This window comes from Pteropus vampyrus, unplaced genomic scaffold (genome assembly GCF_000151845.1).
Source record: "Pteropus vampyrus isolate Shadow unplaced genomic scaffold, Pvam_2.0 Scaffold41, whole genome shotgun sequence".
In the NCBI taxonomy this organism is placed as follows: domain Eukaryota; kingdom Metazoa; phylum Chordata; class Mammalia; order Chiroptera; family Pteropodidae; genus Pteropus; species Pteropus vampyrus.
Window position 1 is genome coordinate 6,178,046 of NW_011888822.1, and position 24,715 is coordinate 6,202,760.

The 24,715-nt window shown below is 39.7% G+C and overlaps 1 protein-coding gene across 15 annotated transcripts in view; it reads right to left on the reverse strand.

Moving 5' to 3' along the window:
• MAGI1 (membrane associated guanylate kinase, WW and PDZ domain containing 1) overlaps positions 1-24,715 on the reverse strand; it is a 570,532-nt gene that overhangs the window by 536,425 nt on the left and 9,392 nt on the right. The gene's annotated exons all lie outside the window — the stretch shown is intronic.

Here is a 24,715-nt window from a genome sequence, read left to right on the forward strand (position 1 = left end):
TTTTTTTTTTTTAACTCTTCCTTTCCTAAAATGCTGGTGAAAGGTTTAAGCTCATAAGATACCAATTTGTATAGGGTAGTATTCTTTTCTGTCTAGTGCAAAAACCCTTGAAGCTGTAAACTTTTAAGGCATATAGTTTCAAAGGGTTACTGTTGTTTCCATTACTTGAAACATTTAATAGAAGTAGTTCTACAGTTCACTTACATATATTGTATTTATAATTACTTCATTTCTTAGGAGAGAATGGAATCACATCTAAATGGGTGTAAAATCATGTTACACTTCATAAGTATCTTTTCATTCTGACCCTTTGTCACTCAAGGCAATGGCTATAAAAGAATCCCTTCTTAATGAAATTACAAGTTAGGGGTAGAGGGGGGAAACAGGGCAAACAAATCTGAAGCCAGTATGTTTCCCACCTATGGTATTGATATGCTTAATTTCAATGTGCCAAGCATATGAAATACTAAAATTTGATATGAGACAGATGGTTATAATCTATCAATGCCTTCTCCCACTCCAAGTATGAAAAAATATGGAAGAAGCACCGAACAGAGTACCCAGAGCCTTATGGTGATATATGGTGAAATATTCAGTGAATAAAACAAATCTATGTTAATAAATATTTAATGACCTAAAATTCAGATTAATTCAAAATGCTTTCTAGGACACCTTAGAAAGTCCATCATTTTTTCTGTGTCAGAAAGCTCAAATTACTTTTTGATACATGTAGTAATGTTGACTTATTACCTTCTTTATTAACAAGTTTTTACGTTTCCTTTTAAAGCATGATAGTATAGGTCACTTCCACCTTTTTGCCATCAAGAACTAACTGAATCATGTTTTATAAATACAGTCCAGTCATGAGAAGTCTGTGCTCCCTGACTGCACTTATGAACTAATGAGTAACTTATCTGCCCCCGAGAAAACCAGTGTAACCAACAGAGTTGAGATAATTTCATCTAAAAATAAAGAAACTTGACATTTTAGTTAACCTAGGTAACCATATCTTTTTAAAAGGTACTCTTGTCCAGTGGATTTTGTTCTCTTTAGTAATGAAAATAGCTTGTGATTCTTTCCCCAAAAGCCTTTCAATCACTCCAAAGAAGATCAGGAAACCAGGCTGGGAGATAATGTTCACTTTTAATCCCTATTTCCCCTTCTCTTTCTTTCTACCCCAATTAAATTTTTCTTACTGCAATAAAAATAGGTTTAAAAAAAATCTAATATAAGGCAAAAATATCCCCAATATACACACTGATGCTTCTAAATAATGAATGGCACATGATGGACCTTGTGGGGAATGAAACCTAAGCTATCCAAAGGCCTCAGACAAGATGAAAGGTGTTCCAAACAAATATTTCAGTAAGGAAGCCGGTGGGCTGAGAACTTGGCTCATCTCCCAGGCCTCCTTTAGTTGGGGTAAAAACTTAGCATAAGGGGCTTGGCTTGCAGTGGGCACTTACTGAACATTAATTCCCTGTCATCGACAAGGCAATACTCTGTCTCATGGGCTAAAGCTTCCACATCAGGCTTTTATAAAAGGACAGCTACTATTTATCCTCTCAGTTTACCAGCCTCAATGAGAATCCACTACATGCTAAGCCCTGTCTAAAGGGCATCACACCCATTATTTCATTAGGCATCCCAATGATCCAGTGGGCAAGAAGGAACTTAAGGCTCCAAGAGTTGCAGTCAGCACACGTAAGACATTATGAAGATGCCTTGTTCAGGTGCTGGAGTTGCAGAAACTTATATAATCAGCTCCTTAAAGATTGCTCCTACCTGCCCTTCAGATTTTGCTTCCTTTCCAGTTTATAATAATGTGTCTGCTAATCAAAAACAAGTAGTCTGAATAACAATGGAAAATTCTGGACATCTGTGCCAATTTTAATGAAATAATTGCTTTGCCCACAGGCGTGTCTTAGAAAAAAGATAGACACTGAAAATTCTCATGTATATAAAACAAAAAGCTACCCATATGATGACTTCCAGGGTCTACATCACCTTCCCCTAGCCTCTGTACTTGTTCCCAGCAGAAAGCTCATGTTTGATAAACCACTTTCTGCCTCAAGTCCTGTATGTCCCGGGGTGCTCAGACCCTCAAAAGCCATCTGACAAGGCTTGCTGACTCTATTTCAAAGAGGGAGTCTCACTGAAAAAACAAATAGCACAGAAATTTCTTGCCAGTAAAGAGACTTGCATTAGTTCACCTTTGACAAAACATTAACTAAATAATTAGCTTAGAAATAAACCACTAGTAATTAGCATTTTTTGAAACAAAGGACAAATTTGCAGAAAAAAAATATCTGGATGGAGGAGGTGAGATCTCACTGTGTTAAAAGTCTCTGTAATAAAGAATCCCCTAAACTATCAGTTTTAGTCACCTGACATTTTGCTTCCTTGTGATGCAAATATACAGAAGACAACTCCACAACTCTAATTTTATTTATAAGGATATATGTCTTACACAAGAATTTAGGGCCTATTTTTTAGACATTTTGGAAGGGAGTAAAATCTGTGTCTTCTCTAAATTGACTGGGTACTAATCACCTTTCCTAATATGGACTCTTTTTTAAAAAAGGTGCTTCTGATTCACTACACTTTGAAGTTGGCCTCTGATACTTACATGGCATGGAAAGGGCCATTTGCCCATGTGGGTAAATTATATCTAATGATTGACACTAACAGGAGAATTATTACAAGTCTGGAATTAACAATAACCACATACACACACAAAGGCAGTATTAGCTCTATATTCATATTTCAGGCAAAACTGCCATTGAACTACTTTGGCCTGTCCACCACAAACATACGAAAGAAGAAATGAGAACTTTGGTATCTGTAAAACTGTGAAAATGAACAGGACAGTTGATGTGAAACGGCAAAGCCCTTTTGCCCTTGAACAGCAGCATCACAGGATGGCCATAAACATTAATCCAAACTTGTACGCTTCCCTCCATTCCCTCTCTTTTCTCACCAGCCATCAGCACTGTGATCAAAGACAGGAACGCATTATGACACAATGGCGATCTAGCCACAGTGTAATGGAAAGTGTAGATTTGCCTTGTTGATTCCTAAGGTTAAAAGGTGGTAGGCATGAGATAAAACTGTTACATTATAGAAAAGGGAAAAATCTATTGTCATATTATTTGTTTCTATCACTCACAGACAGATACAGCTTTTTAAATGTATGTACTATGTACTAGGAAAGAAAGGAACGTATTAGTTCCCAGGGCATCTCTTGTGAATGCAGAGACTTAACTAACACAAAGCCCACCTTTAGGCCACTCCTTCCTGAAAGAAAAGTGCTGGCTGAAAGCCAGGAGGCCAGAACCCCACTCTTAGCTCTATCATATCCTAGCTCTATGTTCTCAAGCGAATCACTCCTTTCTGAACATGGGTTTCTGTAAAATAAAGGCAACAGAAGAGGTAACTACTAAGGTCCCTTATAGTTCAACACTCTTTACCAGAAAATGTTCTTCTACCAAATATTCATCAAATCTGGTTTAGAAAATTCACCATGTGTAGGAAGCTATGAAGGAAAATAGTAACCAGAAATACAGCAGGTCCTAGGATGTCAGGAAACCAAATGCTTTCTGTTTTTAAGGCTAACTTGGTAACTGCTTAGAGCAAATTCTCACTTTTTTGCTTTTAATAAAAGGATGCTACCAAGAGAAGGTGAGTAAATCACAATAATGTACCTCTACTCTCTTTTTAAGCTGACAATGTCACTTCCTTTATACCTGGAAGGCAAGCTAAAATAATCCAGAAGGTCATGCTTTACGCTCCCAAAAAACAAACGTGGTGGTGGCCAGGGACGGGGGACATACCACTCAGATTTCATTTGAAGGTAATGCTTTTTCCATTTCCTTTCCTGCTTGCTCTCTCTCACTCTCTATAGTTACTAGTGCTCCAAAACAAACCACACCACCCCAAAACTTTGTGGTATAAAACCACCATTTTATTATGCTCACATGTTATGGAATTCAGATGGCACACAGTGGAAATGGTTGGACTCTACAATATCTGGGACCTCAGCTGGGGTGACTTGACATCTGGGGGCTGGAATGTCTGGAGGCATCTTCGCTCACATGCCTGGAGGCTGAGACCGGCCGTTAGCTGGAACACCTACACATGGCCTCTCCATGTGGTCTCTGCGTGGGCTAATCGGGCTTCCTCATAGCATGGTGGCTGGGTTCCAAGAGTAAGTACCCCAAGAGAGCAAAGAAGAAGCACATGGCACTTTTATGGTCTTGCCTCAAAGACCATATGACTGACTTCCGTCATGCTCTGTGGGTTGAGACAATCACAAAGGTCTGTCCAGGTTCAAGAGGAGGGATAAAGATGCCCCCTCCCCCACTCTGTTGGGAGGAGAGTCAATGTCGTGTTGTAAGATGAGCATGTGGGATGGCAGATATTTGCAGCCATCTTTAAAAAATGCAATCTGCCACAATGAACCACCACTGACAAAAGAATCCCACAAACAAAACAAATACAAAAATCTGGGTCTCAGGCAACTTTGACTATTGCAGATTTAAAGCAAACACTTTGATAGGCCAAAGATCACAGCCAAGAGCTAGAGGAATGGGAATTTAGCCACAGAAGCCTACCGAGTTGCCTTTGAAGCCATAATTACAAACACTAGTCCTGGTAACAATTAGAAGGGTCCTCGGCATACATACCTTTGCTATTTCATTACAGCTTGGTTCCTTCTGTAGCCCATTGACATTTGATTTAAATGTACAAGAGTATTAAAACATCTGCTGAATTATAATTCCAAAGTTCAGATGACATTGAGATGAAATCTATGAAACTATGAATTCATCATGTTAAATAGAGTTTTTATTTTTAATAGAATACAGAGAGCAGCTGTTTATAAAGCAGCCCCATATGCAAAGCCATGGATTAGGTTTAATTTGCAGCTGATGTGACCTACAGATCTTTGGACATGTTGCAAGGGAGACCTCAGTCTTCAATAATGTAGCATCTCATAGCAGTCCTGCTCTTGGGGAGAAGGGAGAGGAAGCAGAGGAGATGGTCAACAACGAGCATCCCATACCTTGGTTTTCACATCTTTTTTCCTCTTCTTAAACCTAAAAACCATGCTCCAGCCTCATCTTCTATTTTAAGGACGTAAAAAGCCCACCTTTTACGTTTCCAGTTCCATCATGAACCAGGATCACCATCATTACAAGATATTAAGCTAATATCTTTATTTTGTAACAGTCCTCCCCACTCCTCAGCCCAATTGTTAAAGAATCAATATTCGCAGCCTCTTTGCCTCTCTTCACCTGGTATGAAAATCTTTGGCACTGCCCACACAGCACTAACCACATTCCTAAATCTCCTACTCGTTCCCTTTGTGTTTTACTATGCACATTGAGGCAATCGGGAATGTGTGAGTGGAGGAGGGGAAAGCAAAAGGAGATAAGAAAATAGCAGTTGAAAGATAAATAAAAAGATAGGGAAGAAGAGACAAAGAGGAAGGATAGCATACGCTGGGGAGAGATTTGGTAGAGAAAAGGAACGTACAATTCGGAGAACTTCAAGGCACCTACCAGGTACCAAGAATTGGATAGAAACTAATAGGCAGAGAAGGAAAATGTAGGAGTAGGGAATAACCTGACTTCATTGAAATGTTCTTCAAAAGACAGAAGACTGGATTCACTTCTACTACTGGCTCCTGGATCTACTTCTTTGTTTTTGTTGCTGTTGTTGTTTCCTTCAGCAAAAGGATTTATTCAGGGGGAAAAAAAGGATCACAAGTCAGTATGCGCAGTCGCAGTCGTGGCAAGCCTTGTCAAGTCCTGAACTCTTTTTCTTTGAATGAGACATTGCTCCAGGAGTCAGTCACTTAGGATCCTTAGATTTCCTTGGGGTCCATACAGCTGATAAAAATGAGTTTCAGAGAGGTCAGTAACTAGTAAAGTGACAACTCAATTTTGCCTGTCACTAAAGTTAGTGATTTACCACTACATCACACTCTGTGGTAAACAGGAATCTATACAGATTCATTTAGCCTTTATTATCACTTGATCATGAGAATTAGCTATTCAGGGACCAAAACCAGGGACCGACACGAAAGCATTTGTATTGCTACTATACAAATAACATCAGCAAATGAGCATTAACTTGCCAGAGGATGAAAAAAATTATTACTGCCAGTAGTGGATGTGAAATAAAAGGAATTCTCACTTTCTAAGAAAGAAAACTGTCAAGGACCTTATCTGAAGTTTTAAAGTCTTAAAAACTTCTCACAAAGTCAAACAAGTCATTTTTAACTTGCAACACAAATATATACACTTGTATATATGCACATACATGCATACATATATAGCTACATATATGTATATGAGCATATATGTTTGCATATGTATATGTGAGTGCCTGAGTCAAACTAGAATGATTTATTTCCAGCAAACGCCAAACCCTAGCCAAAATTGAAATAAATCTTTTTTATTTGTTTAGATTCCAACCATCCTATAGTACCAGGACTCAAGGAAGCTTCTAATGATGTCACGTATGCTGTTTAAAGAGTATGACATAAAAACATTCAAATATACAAACATATAAATATTATTGGAGAATGAGATTATGAGTTTTTAAATTTTCACTTGTTTTTTAGCTCAGGATCTTAGCTTTACAGGGCATGAACTTCATGTAAACTGTATTGAGTTCAAGGACACTCAGGGCACAATGCTGAGGCCAGGTCCCATGATGCCATGTGGGGAGGAAAGTGAGCCCTACCCTGGTAGAATTTTATCAGTTCTATGTGATTATCTCTTTGAAGCCCAGGTCACAGTGGCATTCCCATCTTCCCAAAAATTCACTGTCTCTTTTCCTGTATTATTAATTGACACACAAAAGCAAATACAAACAAGAGAATTAGGAAAGCAAGAAGCAGAAAAGCTGGGTCATAAACCCGAAACCTAACTGCTGCCTAAGAAATCAGGAGTTGCCTCCAAACCCTGCCACAGCATGTCACCAACACAGTTCTAGTCTGACAGGGAGAAGATGACAGCAAACTCAACTGCATAACTGAGCAGGGGTAAGAGCGACCGTGCAAGTGCTGGGGAGAATTCCTTAACTGCCTGCTAAGCAGCTTTTGTCAGAGAGGTCTGCTGTTGTGTTGTTTCAGGGGAAACATTTCAGGACCGTTTATCAAGAGTGCCAGGATGGTAATATGGATGAGCTTGATACAAAAGAGAAAATATTCAGTAGACAAGAAGGAAAATAGAGAACAAGTAATGTGACAAGCCACAGTATAGCGGTAACCATTTCGATGTATTTGCTATACTTTCCTCAAGAGCAGAAGAGAATAAGAGGTACAAAATGGGGGATGCACCCCAGCCACACCTGTTCTCTGGATCGTATCTGGATCCATACACTCTTACTATTCAAAATGTGGTCCCAGGACCAGAATCAGCCTCACCTGGGAGCTTGTTAGAGCTAGTAGGTATTCAATAAAAGATATATTACCTTTATATAGCACTGTAGCTTTCAACTTTTCCTCATGAGCATATTAACTCTTGAAGCTAAAAAGAAATGTTTTTTATTTAAAAAGTATAATTATTGGCATGTAACAGTACTTAGCCCTCACCTTACATTTACTATTTCATTAAGTTATCACATAACTCTATGAAGTAGGTGCTGCTCCTAACCCCAATTTACAACAAAGCATGAAGAGGGTATGTAGCTTTCTCAGGCATTCAGGGTGAGTCCAGGCTCTACCTAGGCAGGCTTCAGAAGTCTGCATGGCCCCCAGCAGACATAACCCTGTGCAGCACGTTGACAATTCACAAAGGGTTCTCCCATTCACCTTTGAACTCTCTGAAGCATGGGAATATCATGCTTATGTTCACTAATGCCCGCCAAGGCCTGGTGCACTCAAATTCTCACTCAGTTATAGCTGGAATGAAGGAAGCTGCCTCCTAAGAGAACCTACCCCTAGGCCAGGGGTAGAAGCAGATGAGAGGTAAGAAAGGGTGGAAGCAGGTGTACTTCATAGAAGTTCCCCACTCACACCTTTCTAGTGAAGAGAGGCTTTCTCTGGCTTGGCTGGACTGCAATGTCCTTAGTAGGCCAACTGCCTGAAAATCCACAAGGACTGAGTTTTAGTAAAGGGTAACTTCCTCTTTCGAATTTCCTGTTTGGGCTGTTTGAAGGAACTGCCTAATACCTGCTTTATTCAACCATGAACTGAACTGCCTTTATTTTCCAATTTTTGCACATCACGGCCACCACCAACTTGGTTTTACAAAGGACCTTTGCCCCTAGGATTTCCAGGCAGTGATAAAAGCACAGAGGGAATAGTTTGTGGCTGGCTCCTATTCTAGTGCTATAGCGGGTGTGCTGAATGCTAGCCAGCTCTAAGCACGGGACCAGGACCTGAAAGCTTTCTCAGAGGAAACCAAGTGTTACCTGTGGTATTTAAATGATAAGGGGCCTGTTGACTCAAGTGTTTGCCCAGGGAATTGGAGGGATACCAATTTGCTCAAAGTCACCCCTACCTGGCGAATATAATAGCGGGCTAGAGTTCAGACTTTCATTCCAGCTGATGATTCATTTAGGACAAATGATTTTATCTTTCCATTCAAACCCCTGTGACAAAAGATATGTTAAAGAAAGCCAATTCAGCAAACCTCAAGGGTGTCCCCACAGTGCAGCAGATATAAAACCACATGGAAAATGAAAGGGCCTACCCAAGGTAGTCTTTCCTGTGGCAACTAACATTGTGAGAGTCATACAGCAGCAAAAGTAGAGGTTTAAGAACTAGTCGAATCTGAATTCATATTCAAATGGATCCTCTTCCCAGATGTGTGTTCTTGGTCAAGTTACTTTAGAAAGTGGCACTTATTAAATTAATATAAATACACACACACACACACACACACACACACACCTCTGCATATGCAGTGAACACTATTCTATGTCTCCCTCCAGTAACCCCCCTTCAGGATCGGTCATGACTGCAAAAAGCCACCTTCCCCAAGGTCACACCTCCTTCCCAGAAGAGCCCACACCCAGTGGCTAACTGACATGACAAGCCTGCCCTGTCATCTCAACACTGAAGAACCATCTTAACTTCAGAGCTTCCCGTGGGTCAGCCTGGGTCTTCACTGAGGCTATCTCACAACCTAACTTCTTCAACTAATCCCTCCATCAGGATTGATCCCTAGGCATTCCCTATCAAATATATGGAAATCGCTATCTTAGTTTGCTATCCAGGGAGCCAAATCATATATTTGACCAAAACAATGAAAGGAGAGATAGTACCATACTATTTGATTTGTCATTTCTCCAAGGTTGAGTAAATCTGGTCTACATCAGATTTGCTTTTGTTTGTTTTAATTAGAATGAACAGCAAAGTGTATGTTTGAAAGTGATATCTTTTAAATTAAAAGAAATGACAGCTACTGAAACAATCTATAATCAGCTAACCTGAAACACCCAACTTTAAAATGCATACAGGCTTTAATCACTCCAACACGTAACAAAAACTTTTCTTGAACAAGTAATAAAGTAATATATTAGAAATTATTTTTTAGCAGAGGGGAAAGACAAGAAATTGCACCATGGTCCACTGAATTTGAAAAATAAACACTATACTTTATCTACTAAATATTCATTCCAAGTTGTTCTTATGAAAATAGATATGGGAAGAGAAGTCCCCTATCACCAGCCCTGCCTTGAAACACAAAGAAAAAATATTAAGGCTCAGTAATAAACAGGTAATTATGAAAAGAAGAGGAGAAAATGGATGAGATGAAGATGATGACACTTTGTTAACTACTTTAAAAACTCACTTAAAGGGGACTTCTTAGGAATGAAACATCAAGTGGCTGAGAAATGGACCTGTATAGTCCTTAAGGAGAAACGCGTGATATAAAGTTCAAATACCACTGAATACTTCACCAAATGCTCTTTCTAAAGCTTTTTTTTTTTTTAAGCATCTTGCAATAACTCTGAATAGAGTCATACGGAATTTATAATATAATACGAGCCTTCATGGTTATAGCACATCTCTGACTAACCAGGGCAGAAGGACCGATATCTGGACAAAGGATGAGCAAGATTAATAAACTAATAAATCTCTTCTTAGTTCAATATTTTCAACCTTTTCAACATTTTGATCAGAGTCATTAATAGACTAATAGGATTTTTGGCTACTTTTTCCAACTTAATAAACAAAAATGAGAAGCAAAAAAAATTAGATCTGGAAAAGTACACAAGTTGCCAAGTTTTAGAGTCTCTCTACTTTTGCCTATGTTAAATCTTGATTTGTTTGGATTCTACACTATTCTTCAATTTTGGTGTAATAAAGTCATTCTCAACCAAGGACTATTCTGCCCTCCCCCAGCCCAGGGGACTTTTAGCAAAGTATAAAGACATTTTTTCCGTTGTTACAACTTGAGGGGAAGGGGGGCGGGGGCCCTGGCACTTAAAGGATAGAGGCCGGGGGTGGCTCCATAGTGTAATGGTTAGCACGTCTGCTTTACACGCAGAAGGTCCTGGGTTCGCGCTGCAGTTGGAGCCACGGAACATACCCGCGGGGGAGTGCAGGCCCCAGGTGCTTTCGTGAGGGTGTGGGAGGAGATGCCCGGCCTTTCGAGATCCAGTTTTTAAGGAGAAACAGCAACATCCATAGGTCAGGGGTGGAAGTTGGGGAGGGAGGGTTAGGGGGCAGGACGGAAATAAAGAGGGGGGAAAAATTAAAGAAATAAAGGATAGAGGCCAAGGATGTAGCTAAACATCTTACGACATCTACCACAGCCCCTAACAATAAAGAATCATCCAGCACAAAACATCCATAGTGCTGAGGTTAAGAAACTCTAGTGGAGTAGACTGAACACTAAAATTGCAAATTAAAGGAGCCCGATTTGAATCCCAACTACCTTGAGCAAATACTTAGCTTTTCTGAGCCTTGGTTTCCTCATGTATAAAATGGGACTAATAATACTCTTCAAGAGTTCTGGTAAAGAATAAATGAGATGACAGATGAGAAATCACCTACACAGTGCCTGGCACATCAAAGGTGTCTGTGATGTCTGGTAAATCTGAATCATTGCTATTTTTTAACTTCAGCTGTTTCCCACCCATCCCCATTTCCTCTAGGATTTTACTGGGAAGCAAAGAAAAGAGGAACATAGCCAACTCTGAAGCCCACTCTAGGTCAATAGTTTGCATGTAGCACATTTAATAACTTCAACTCCTATTGTGTCTAAATTTATGTCTAAGGAACCTGGGGGGTTGGAGAAGGTCACAATATCTACATTTTTTAAAAAGGTGTGTTGTTTTTCCAAAGAATAATTTCAATTCAATGACCTAGGAGCCAAATGAAAGAAGGAAATACAAAAATCCCCACTAGGTCTTTGAAAAAGCATGTTAGTAGCAAATGCTAAGCACTTTTCTCAGACAATAAATATCTTCACTGAGTTCATAGAAGACTTATTTAAGTAGAATGAGGTAGAAACTCAGACTCTGACAAAAAAGAAAAAAGGTAACTTCTTCCTTAGTAATGACCATGCAGTGTGCTTCAGTAGTAAACCACTGCATAATGTATCAGGGCCATAATCTTTAATTTACCTTAAAAAAATAATACTTTCCTCCTGTAAATCATACTAACAACTCACATGTGTAACAGCCAGGTTCTCATTACTCTTCCTCAATTCTAATCCTCAGAGGAAGGTAGGGTAACCATATAATTCATCATCCAAACTAAGATACTGAAGAGTGAAAGGGGCACTATTAATAAATAGGCCAGGACAACAGGTGTAAACCAGGTATTTCTCAAGCTAACTGGGACAGATGGCCACCCTACTCAGAGGTAGCCAAGGGTAATAGTTCCCCGTTGTTCATACCTTTTTATTTTTAATGCACACACAAACGTACCCACCCACATCAGTTGTGAATAAGTTACACGAATAAAATCATCCTATAGATGCTGTTGTCCCTTGCTCTTAATTTAATATATCATGATATGTTTACACATCAAGGCACAGAGATCCACCTCATTCTTTTTAATTGACTGCAGAATATGCCACTGTAGGGAGATGCTATAATTTTTCAATCACTCACAACACATATGAGTGAACTTTGTATTTTTGTCATTATGAGCAATGCTATAGAGAACACAGCCTTACATTCATCTTTTATGGGTTTGAGAATTTCCAGAGAATAGACTTCTGGTGGTGGAAATGCTAGGTCCTAATGTCACCATTGTTGATGGATTCTTCCCAAATGCCCTCCAAAAAGGCTTTATCAAGTCATATCAAGACCAACAGTTAAAGAACACTTCTGAATTTCTGCAAAGCTGATAAAAGGAACATGCTATGTCATTCCATTACTTTCTTGCACGTTCCCTCAACTCCAGACAGTCTGGGCCATGGGTGTACATGGAATTTTCCTACTTCTAGGCCTTTGCTGATGTTTGTTGAATGAAGCCTTTAATCACCTTGTTCACTGGATCAAATAATAATAATAATGGCAGTTAACCTGTACTGAGTGCTCAGTATGTACTAGGCGCTCCAATGACTATTTCTTGTACATTATCTGTTTAATCCTCACAACAATTCTATGAAGTATGGACTTTACAAGTAAGAAAACTGAGACTTAAAGAGGTTATAAATCTTACCCAGCATCAGAGGTGGAGAGGGGCTTCAAGACCCACAGCTGCCTGACTCCACAGTCTGTACCCTTAATATATTCGATTCTGGGCGCTACTCTGCATTAAATATCACATTAGAGAGAGAAGTCAACAGAGTCCCAAAAATCTAGTCTTACTCATGTACAAATTATTTCATAAAATATAACTTCCTTTATATGTGTGGGGACTAGATTTTCAAAAGGGAAAAAAACCTGCTGCTTAGGGCAATGACTACTCAAGTATCCCTGTTCCTTACCCAGCCCTCACCAGATCTCCCCACCAAATATTTACTTTAAAAATAAAATGAGCACCAAGGGCAAGGACAGATAAAACAATCCAATAGAGGGTGAATTCCAAAGCAAGGCTCAACTGAGGCTTCTTCCAGTCCAGTGGGTCCTGGACTTGACTCACACTGTGGCCTTCAGGTCCAAGAACATATTCATACAGTTCTACTGCAGCATGCTACACTGAGACAGGAAACATGACTGGGTATTCCAATAGTTTGGGGAGCAATTCAAAAGTGAGCCTTACACACAACCACAATGTCAGGAACTTCCAACCCCGCAGTGTGTTACTGCAGATCCTCACCACACAAGGCCATTGCTGACACTTAACGAGTAAAGAGATGATGTCCTCATGATGGCTGCTTTGGCTCGGTAGATATGCAATTAGTAACTTCACTTAATTCTAGCAGTTTGTCCTCATATCTATAAATATGGCATGCTACTCTTTCTACAGATGAAGAAACTGAGGCACAGAAATTATAAAGTAGCAGAGTCTTAGATCACTTGAAAGTAGAAATAAAATAAGATCGCCAGTAAATACAAAGTTTTCCCCACAATAGTCACCCTGATTTCTTGCCCCATTTGCAAGGGCTTCTACTAACTGTCCCTGTTATATATCAAGGGTCTTTATTGATTTGGAAAAATATAAAAGGAAAGATATAATGTACGTGTACTAAATGGTCAATGAAAACAGCTATGGTAAATCAGGATATGGCATCAAAGACCTGGACATGAATCTGGCTCTACTGATCCCAGAGAAGTCCATTTTCTCATTAAGAAGTGAAGACACAGCCAACCAACTCTCTGTGTTGATAAGAACATCCATTATTCCTGGACCTGAGAAACCGGTTTGTAAACTGGCTCTGCCATTAAGAACAATGGCAAAAAATATCTTAATTTCTAGGATCCTCAATTTCTTCTGTAAAATGGGAATGATTATAATACCTACACTTCATAGAGCTGTCTAAAGAGTAAATGAGATAATATAGCGTATTTACAGCAAAGCATAACACACAGTAAAAGCTATAACTAGTACTTGTAAGAACTAAATGAGATAAAAGGATACATAAATTTTTATAAGCAATAAATGTCTAGTGGCTCTCTTTTGATCCCATGCTCAGCTGGAAAAATCAATTGAAAGAATAACTAACGTAACCACACAACTACCCTGGCATAAAAGTTTATTGGAAAATGACTATGCATTTGCTACCCTTCTATCTTTATACCAATCATTCTAGAATTCTAAAGACTCAGGAATCATTTAATTATGCTATAATCATTTGTAACTTCCTATAGAGTGGTGACTAAATTCAGACCGCAAGTAAGAGATTTAAGAGAAATAACATGAAGACATAAAGATTGTATACTTAAAATGTGTCTCTATCAAATCTGCTCCATATAATTTGGTCCAACAAATTTAGCTCCATAAAATCTAAGAGGAGGTGGTAGTGCCAAGAAAGAAGATAAAAACTCAAGAGTGTTAAGCAGAAATGTTTTGAGTCAATTATGAAATAAATTTGGTGCCTCCACAAACCTAAAATCAAGAGTTATCAGATTCAAAAGTGGAAAACTGACAACTTTAACAATATTATTTATTCAACACTGCCTTTGTTCCATGCTGAGAACTTGTGCAGGGCACAGCTGCAGATGGGCAAACAGAAGCTCTAGGGTGCAGCTTACCTGCCAAGCAGGCTTACCTCAAACCCGTCCCCCCCCCCCGGGCACAGACATTTCCTTCTCCATGGAGGGCACAAAGACTGCAACCTGCCCAAGTGCAAGAAAGGATCCCTGGCCTCTAGAGACCACACTCGAGAAGTTTCTGTACCCTGAATTCACACAGTGGTTGGTGTAGTCAGAAGGGATCCCACCATGTGCCATGAGGCAATTATGCAGCATCCTACTGAAAGCCTGGAGGGTTTCCAAGCTAGAGGAAATCCATCGCTGTCACTTAAGCAGCTGAGTACCTGGGATAAGAAATGACTCCTCAATCTGATCTCAGAAGCTAAGCAGGGTTGGACCTGGTTAGTACTTGGATGGGAGACCAGCTAGGAAGACCAGGTGCTGTAGGCGCAAAAAATTAAAAATAAAGAAATAAATAAAATAAGAGGATTGTAAGCTGACAAGATGTTTGCAACCTGTGAGGTCAACAAAGGGTTGCCTCACCTAAAAGAAAAAAAAAAAAAAATGACTCCTCAAGCCTCAGTGTCCTCACCTTTAAAATGGGAGGATGATACACACACTTCACAGCTCATGCTGAGGATTAAAGATCATGCTTGTGTGGCCCTCAGAGCAAAGACTGACTTGACAAGCACTAAACTGAATTCTGCTATCGTTGGCATCATCGGTATTCGTCTCCTCCCCTCCGTTTCTACTCCCAGACTTGAAGCCCAACAGGCAGATGATATGCCAAGGTGAGGAGGTGAGGGCTGGAAGGCTTCCCAACACTGACAAGAAAGAAAGATTTTTAGGCACACACAATAAAGCAGGAGAAAGCCAGTGAGTAGTCAAACAGTGAGAATTCTGGGAACCAACATGATAAAAGAAAAAGCAAATATCTTTATTCTTCTTTGAGAGTTAATATCTGTAAATTACTGTATTATCTTGGATTCATTTATTTTACCTTCTTTCATCTTGGTTAGAGATGGGGTCCCTAATTAATGCTAGCTGTACTCTCTCTCACACACACATAACCATGAAACAAAGAAAAGGTTAGGACACTCTGGTATGTGTAGGAGGGAGGGGTGGTTAAAGATATATTGTTCCAGGCTTGTAAAATATAACAACATCAAATGTGCATGCATACTCCCCCCCCACACACACACACCATACAACACATGCCACATGCACACTCGTGTGCAGCTCCAGCATATTTTCACATTTTTAACTTTCAGCTACCACTGCTCGGGGAATGTAAAAGCAGACTATTTTCCTCCATAGATTGTATTCTTGGTTAACAGCAGTTGGCTCTCTTTCCCTAAAGGTGACATCCATCACCCTCTCCACCCACCAAACAGGGTATCTGTAGCTAGGACTCGCACCCTTCCTGCACTTCTAAAATTCTGAAGCACTAAGCTATGTGGCCTCCAGCTGGACACTATTATTATCATGTCATTTTACAGATGAAGAAACTGAGACACAGAGAAAGTGTTCACGGTGATACAGCTGGTAAAGGGTGGAGCTGCAACCGCTGAGCTCTCCTGATGCACATGGATCATAGTCCCTTGCGGCCCTGGTTCCAGGTAAACCTGCTGCAGCCTTTGGTAGCCACTGATAAGGCTGGTGACCTTCTTCACATTCCCTGCATTGAGTGCTCAAGGTCCTAATCAGCCACCTGAGCTCAGTCTCTCGCCACACTCTGCACAATACGGGTTAGTACAGGTTACTTATCTCCCTTGCTCCTCTTCAAGTCATTGCTTGTCGAGTTTGGCCAGTAGACCAAAAGTTATCTGTCCTTCTCTCTGCCCTTTGGGAATCCATTGTGTCTCCATAGCTAACCAGCACTGTTTAAAGCTTCTGGTTAATTCTTACAACTTCCCTGAGCCACATCCATATCGTACCTACCTACCAGAAGAAGGCATCCATTGGGTTGGTTCATCCATTCATTCATTCACGTAACAAATGTTTATGCTGCCAGGTGCCACAAGAATAACAGAGTATATGACTCAGGTTCCTGCCCTCAAGGTAATGACACTCCAGTGGGAAAAAAAATAAATGAGTTAATTTCAGATGGTGATGAGTGCTAAAATGAAAGAAGAACAATGAAGGGGTGAGTGACTGGAGAGGGGGAAGATTCTATGAGAAGGTAACACTTGAGTCTAGACCAGGTTTCTAAATCTTGGCACTACTGGCATTTGAGGCTAGATAATTCATTGCTGTGGGGAGATTATCCTATGCATTGTGGGATGTTTAGCAGCATCCGTAGTTTCTACTCACTAGATGCCAGTTGTCCCTCCCCAGTTTTAGTAACCAAAACTGTCTTCGGACATTACCTGGTCAGGGGTGGAGGACAGGAGCAAAATCACCTTGGTTCGAATAATGTTTAACAGCATAGGCTCTGGAGTTAGAACAAGATTAGAATTGATGCTTATTAGCTGTTGAGTTTAAGCAAATTACTTAATCCAAGCTTCAGTTTTTTCATCAGTAAAATGGGTAAAGTAATATCTACTGCAAAAGTTATTGTGAAAAAAATAAGAGAATGTATTTTTTTATGCACTGAATATTTGTGCCCCCTCCCCCCTCCATCACCACCACCTAATTCACATATTGAAGCCCTAACCCCTAGTAAGACTATATTTGGAGATGAAGCCTCTAAAGATATAATTAAGATTAAATGAGGACATAAGGGCAGGGCCCTGATCTGACAGGATTCGGGTCCTTATAAGAAGAGACATTAAGGATAAGAAGACAGCCATCTGCAGGCCAGGAAGAGAGCCTTCACCGGAAACTGAAATTTGCCATCTCCTTGACCACGGACTGACTTCTAGCCCAAAACTGTGAAAAAAAATGTCTGTTGTTTAAACCATCCAATCTGTAGTATTTTGTTATGACAGCCCAAGCAGACTAATAAACATTTTCTATAAAGAGCCTAAAACAGGGCTACAATAACAAAGTGTCAATAAATGGAGCTGTTACTATTCTTGAATCCATCAGCTACTGAACTCATATCTAAGAACTCCATTTTTGCCTTATCTATACTCAATTATGATTGAATTTCCCATGGCATCTGGACAATTTAACTCTCTCTAAATTCACCATCATTTTGGGGGTAGGTATGAGAATTGGGTATCGGTTGGATGCTCTACCCAGGATCTATTCCATGGTTTCTCCCTTCTTAACAGCACCTACATGTTCATTAGGGAACCATGTCTCTCCCACTGTAACAGTCACATGGTCCAGATGAGGACTGACCTCATCCCTACTGCAAGTGAGCACTGATTTGCATGAGCCACATGATTGGTTTAGGGACTGCAGACCTAAGCCACTCAAGTACACAGCACATAGCATTCCTCTGGGCCTCTTTTCCTGGCTGTAAATAAGCAAGCATGTCACCCCCTTTGCCGCAGTCACCCATCTGCAAACAAGAGAAGCCATGCTGAGGCCAAAGTTAGCACAGACAGCAACACTGAATCAAGGCTGTCTCTTATAATATCTAGGTCATGTCCTCATGGGGGTGAGTACGGGTTGAAATCCAGCCCACACTCTGCTCTCCAGGCCATGCTAGGATGTGTTTGCCCAGAGATACATACTTTCTAATTTGAACAAAGGCGCCATATAGGCTAATGGCAAATCTGAAGTAAATCAGAGACACTGGCCCATGCCCTGATCAAACCCTACCTGAAGCTCCCTCTTTCTTCTGAAATTCTTAGTTACATGCGTCAACTAATCTCTCTATTTTTTTTTAACCCATTTGAGTTGTTTTTTTATTACTTGTAACCAAAAGCATCAAGGTGATAAAATGGTTTATACAACCCCAACGTAACTCAGAGTCTCTGCATGAAATACTCAAATTAAAACCATTTATTCAACTATCCATTATATCCGGTGCTGGATACACAGCAGTCCACAGGAAAAAAAACATCTTCCTTAGCCTCATGGAATATATCTGTTCCATTAAAACTACTTCATTCGAGAGAATCAGCACACTGCCATACACTGACACTGAGCTTCTTTAAGAAAACTGTCGCCAATGAACACATTGATGAAAAAAAGTAAAAGGACACTTAGAAACCACCTACCTAAGCTTTTACATTTAACAAATATCAACCCAAAGTGTCACTCCAGCTTCTTCTACATAAAGCAGGTAAGTAAGTATAATACCAAAGAATTGTAACTGTCCTCACTTTTTGTAATGGCATTGTCTCCTGTAATGTTCAATGTGGTAGACACTAGCCACATGTGGCTAGAGTTCAATTTAAGTTAATTATATGTAAATAAAATGAAAATTTTATTTTCATAGTATGGCCAGTGAAATGTGGCCACACTAGTCACATTACAAGCACATAATCTCCATATGCGGCTAATGGCTAAAATATTGAACGGCATAGATAAAGAACATTTCCAACATCACAGAATGTTCAATTGGGTAGTGCTATCTTTCCTCCAGTTCCTTTTCTATTTTAAAAATACAAGTGTGCTGAAGAAGAGGTCCCTCTAAATTATCAGACTAATGCTAGGATCCTAAAGCAAGAAACTGACCTTCTACATACACATATGCACTCACCCAGGATTTACCACCCTAAAACTAGTAGCTCAAATCAATTAGTCTTTCTATTCTTGACTCCTTCCCTCAATCAGTGTTCATGTGAGTATAGAGTGGGGTATATTACCATCAGCTATTAGGTAACTGGAATTGAAAAGGCCAGTATTTTAGAGACTGGAACCTCAAACAGGACTTCCCACAATCAGCCAGGCCTTTTCTAATCACTGTGGATTCAGAGGGCCTACCAATCACGATTCTGATTCCATAGGTCTGGGCTGGGGCCTAGTGATCCCCATATTTAATAAAAACCATGGATGATTCTGAATCAGTGGCTGTTTGTGGAGCATTCTTTGGAGATGGGGCATCAGGCTGTGCTTGGCAGGGAGACATGAGTCAGAAACACTAATGAAGTCACCCCAGATGCCCACAGCTTAAAAACTCTCCCAGGTTATTCTGATGCACTTTCCATTCTGGCAAACCCAATCTGTGGGCCAGTGTTTCTGAAGCTGATCATTTTCTCCAAGCAGCTCTGCCTGCAATCTGTTAGCAGCCATCAGGTAAATATAAGTGCCTAGTAACAGGTGCACAGGGCCACGAAGATCCCCCCACAGCCTTTTCAGAATATCTCTTTCCCCTCAGGATTCAGGCAATGGGATGACTCACAATGTTTTATTAAACCCCATGGATAGGCTCCTTCCACCAAAAAAGACTCCAATAGTAACTAGCTATCATATTCCCATTAATGCCTTCTTCTCATAATCATCTTCCTTTGAGATAATCATTTCACATAGAATAGCTTGAGCTTACATTTTTAGCTAAACTGAACCTCAGAAACAGATTCACATTGCTTACGAAAGCCAGGCCCTTTCTTCCTTATGGCAGTATTTTCCCACAGACTTAGACAAAAATAGACAATAGCTATATGAATTTTTTCCTTGCTGGGCATCCTATCTCTCTGACTTTTCTCTTCTAATATTGATACATATCAATATTAAGAGAACGCTGTGCTTTCTAAAGAGTTTTCACATACACTGTGGAGGTGCTTAACCATGGCTTTGCACTGTGGCATGATTCACTATGACTAGCCTCTTCTCTTTACCAAAGACCAAAGTTCAGGAATTTTATCTAGCATAGCTTGTCCTAAAACAACATGGAATATAAGCTTTTCCTGCTACATCCTATCCTTAAGCATTTTAAAGTGTCAAACAGAAGCCAAATTTCACGACAACCTGGGGGAATTGTGGGTCCCTCAAAAGTGATTACCATAATGAAAGAAGAGGATCAAGGCTATGGTAGTCTAAAGTTGAAAACTGTCATTAGTTTTGTCTCACATCTAAAGTCCTAAATTACATATACAATATCCTACCTATAATCTGAGTTCCTAGACAGCCTATCAGAATGTTCTTATTCTCATATGGATGTGGACAGAGGGAAGGGGACAAGGGAAGGAGAAAACAGAAATAATCCAAATCCAAACCTAGCAAAAGCTGACTTCCATGTTGGGCTTTTGCTGCCAATTGTTTAGTTCTCATTTAGTAGAGGTTCTTCCTTGCTTGGCTCCTTGAAAGAAAAACTGCACTGACTTAACTTCTAGTCTGAATTATCTGAGTCCCTTTCCTCATCTTAATGCTGCAAATCCAGAGCCTACCATGAATTATGCAATGTGCAACAATCTATTACACAGCTAGGAAAGTAAGAAGGGCTGCACTGGTTTTCAAAAAACAAAACTCTATCATATAATGCTGTCTCTGAAAAACAGATGCCCACTGGTCTTAGAGGTTAATCGTGTTCTGAAAGCATCCTGACTAGGGTCCTGACTAACCTGTAGAACGTCCAAACAAGTCATGTTATTAGGAATTTCCCTGCTATATTTAATACCTAAGAGATATACATAAAATTCATTCATTCTTTTATTTGTAAGGCCATATGTTATACAGTAAAATCAACTCAGAGCAGAGAATATAGATAATAATATTTCCAGTACATACTTATATAAATGTCATCATTAAGATGCCATTTTACACCCAGTTCCAAGAGTCAGCAGACCAGGACCATGAGACAAAATACTCTTGGAATTATGATCAGCTGTCAAAATAGACTCTCTTCCCAGCTCCTCACATTTAGAATGGAGGAGCTGTCACCAAGTGGGCCCCAAATAAACCTATATGGACTACAGTGACAAACTAGACCACTTCTGAAACTTATTATTCACGTTGATACACATTTATTTACCCTCTCTGCAAGATGGTCGCTATCTTGGGCCCTGAGAATACAGACAAGAGTAAGAAATGTGATTACTGCTCTTGAAGAGATGAAGTGTGAGAGACGTCAAGTGTGAGAGACAAATACATAAATGAGAGGTTACAAGCTTGTTGCCTGAGGACCAAATATGGCTCCCAGATGTGTTTTGTTTGGTTTATCCATGCTTTTGAAAGAACTGTGAACCAACATTTTTAAGTTGGCAAAGTTCATTTTTTTAACAAATTCAAGCTTCTGGATTCTCTTGAAAACTTGAAAAATCTGACAACACTGGCTAGTGTTCCCACATGACAGCAATAAGCTGAAGCTAAGTGATCCCTCTGAACAAGACAGGGCCTTCCAGTATACTCCAGTCCTCACCACTCCCTAACGTCTTTTAAAATACTTGCTCACTATTTGGGTTTGCAATGACTATTATAAATAAACAATTTCAGTGCTAAGTTATAACTGTTATAACTAAGGTGAGTGGAGAAATACAAAGCTCTCACATACAGGCTACAGAGATATAAGCTGATGTGCTCTCTGAAGAGCACCATAATTATAGGCATTAAGTCTTACAAAAATAATATTTACATGAGCCAAAAGTTCCAGACATCTACCTGAAGAAGTTCACTAAAATATATGATGATAAGGATATTCATCAATGTGTTGTATAAAATAGAGAACTGAAAACAACCTAAACGTTCACCCTCAAAGGCATGGTTTAATATAATGCAACCAAATATTGATTCCACAGCCACTGAAATAGTAAACTAGATAAATACATAGTATAGAAAAAAAGTCCATGATATATTGTTAGGCATGAAGAAAAATCTCACTAAAAGAGCATGTACTGCATGATCTAATTTTCATAAGAAAAAGACCCTCCCAAAAGTCCATCAAAAAAAAAAAAAAACCCCATATATATGTTTGTGTGTGTTCTATATATCTATATACATAAAAGTGTCTAAATAAAAAGTATTATTACATGTATTTCTCTGAGGTAGATGAGCAATGTGGATACATTTTTCTTTCAGTTTCACATTTTTCTGTATTGTACACATTGTTTAAATGACGGAGGAAAAATTAAATTTCACTAGAAAAAAATGTAAGCTGTGGAAGCACAAACCAACCATGGATAGTGACTGACAGCCATACAAGGTCACGATACTATTTGAGTTTTTAAAAGATCAGAAACCAAAATCTAGATGCCTATGCTTTCTTTAAAAAAATAAAAATAAAAAACCCACACGCTCCAATACCAAAGAAATTTCTTTTTTTAACAACTCGTTCTTGAGTTTTGAATTTTTAACCAAGTCACACAGACTTAAACAGGCTGATAGCTGGAGGAGGAAATGAGTATGCTCTCCCTATCAGATGTAAATTCTAACGCCTGGCCAAGAATCCAGGTGGTAAAATACTGACTAAATCAAGCCAAAGTGATGCTTTCCATGGCCACATTTCATGAGCAATGGGTTCAATCACTGCACACATCTGGTCAGAATAAAGACCCTCTACGACCTTCAACACAATTAATTCAATATTTTCTCTACAGTTCAAAATGCTACAACAACTGGCAGACAACCATCTTAAATCATCACAGGAAAGTCAGACATATGGTTAGGTATATTTAATATGCCTTAAAAATAAGCCATGGATTTTCTAGCCAACAAGATCTTAGGCAAGAATTTTTTATTTATTTAAAAGTTATGCCTACTTGTTACCCTCCAAAGAATTCAGTTCAACAGATATTAGTTGGGCACCTACAGAGGACAGAGATTACAAAGATCTCAGAAGCAGGGATGCTGCCTTCAAGAATTCAAGAAACGCATAATCCAGTACAGAATACTGGCAAATCTACAATACAAAACAGTACTGTGACTCTTGAAATCATGATGTGCAGTAGGGAAAAAAAGAGCACAGAGAGAAAGGAAATGACAGTGTTGCTGAGGGAGATCAGGGGAAAACAGAAGAAGAAGGCAAATAAGCAGAAATGCTTGAAAATACGTAGCAGCATGGTCTGTGTTCTAACCAATAAATACTTCGGGAATCCATTTTTTATTTCCAGGAGTATCTTCGGTGGGGCCACCAGGCACGCCTGTGCTGTCTCAGGCAGCAATGGTACAGCCTAAAAGAGAAGCATTCCCACTGACCCCCGCAGTAAAAGGACAAATGCCTCTCAGTTATGGAGTCAACACAGTTCTAGGGTAGAAACTGACAAGAGAAAAATTGACATGTCCTAAGTTAAATGACAGCAGACCAGAAGGTGGGAAGAAGAGACAAGGAAAGTTAATCATTTAACAGCTATTGGCAGAAACCAACAAAAGACTGCTCCTGTTCTTGAATGTTCTTAAAACTTTGAATCCACTTCCAGGCAACTATTTCAGTTCTTATCTAAAAGAAATAGTCGACCACCAGATGCTACCACATCTTGCTTATGCGTGAATTTCCAGACTACAGCCCACAACCAATCCAGAAACATCAAATACTTCTTCCTTACAGACTGTGCACCTATCCCAGAACTTCCTCAGCTTCACCTTCTCCCACCCCCTTAATCCAGAGCCAATGTAAATTCCTTCAAAACAACTTACATCTTTCTTCTCCAAACTCATTGTACAAAGGAGCCCATTAATCCCAGGACTGCAGACATGTTTGTCTTTTCCATCGAGCCCTGGTTCTGGTGGTTTAGACTGCACATCCCAAGACCTGGTCCTCTTTCTCGCTAGCATATGGCTCAATAAACCCGTTCTTTCAGGACAACTTTCAGTCTTAAAGGTTTTTTGTTTAACAAGGCCTTGGATAAGAATTCTGGAACTAGGTAGATCTGACCTTGAACCACCTGTGTCAGATGCCTGAGAGCCCGGATAAATTACCTGACCTCTCCAGCTAATTTTCTCATGGCTAAAATAAGAATGACATCATCTACCCAGGCAAAACCCTAACCTGGTCTCAGTGACATGTCAGAAGATCCATAAATAATAGTTATAATTATGAGTTTGCCACTCCTAATTCAGATTCCCAGTCTCAACCATGAAGTTATATACCTCAGAGCAGGTTTTTCACCCTCAGCCTCATTGTCATTTGGGGCTAACGGTTCTCTGTTGTGGGGTTGTATTGTGCATTGCAAGATGTTTAGCAGCATTCTTGGCCTCTACTCCCTAAATGTCAGAATCACTCCCCATCCTCACACATAACAACCAAAAATGTCTCCAGACATTGCCAAATGTCCCCGGGGTGCGGGGGCAAAATCTCCCAGGTTGAGAATCACTGGTTTAGAGGAACACGTTGATGGGTCTCCACCTCTCAACAGAAAATTATCACAGCTGCTATTATATAAGTATTTCA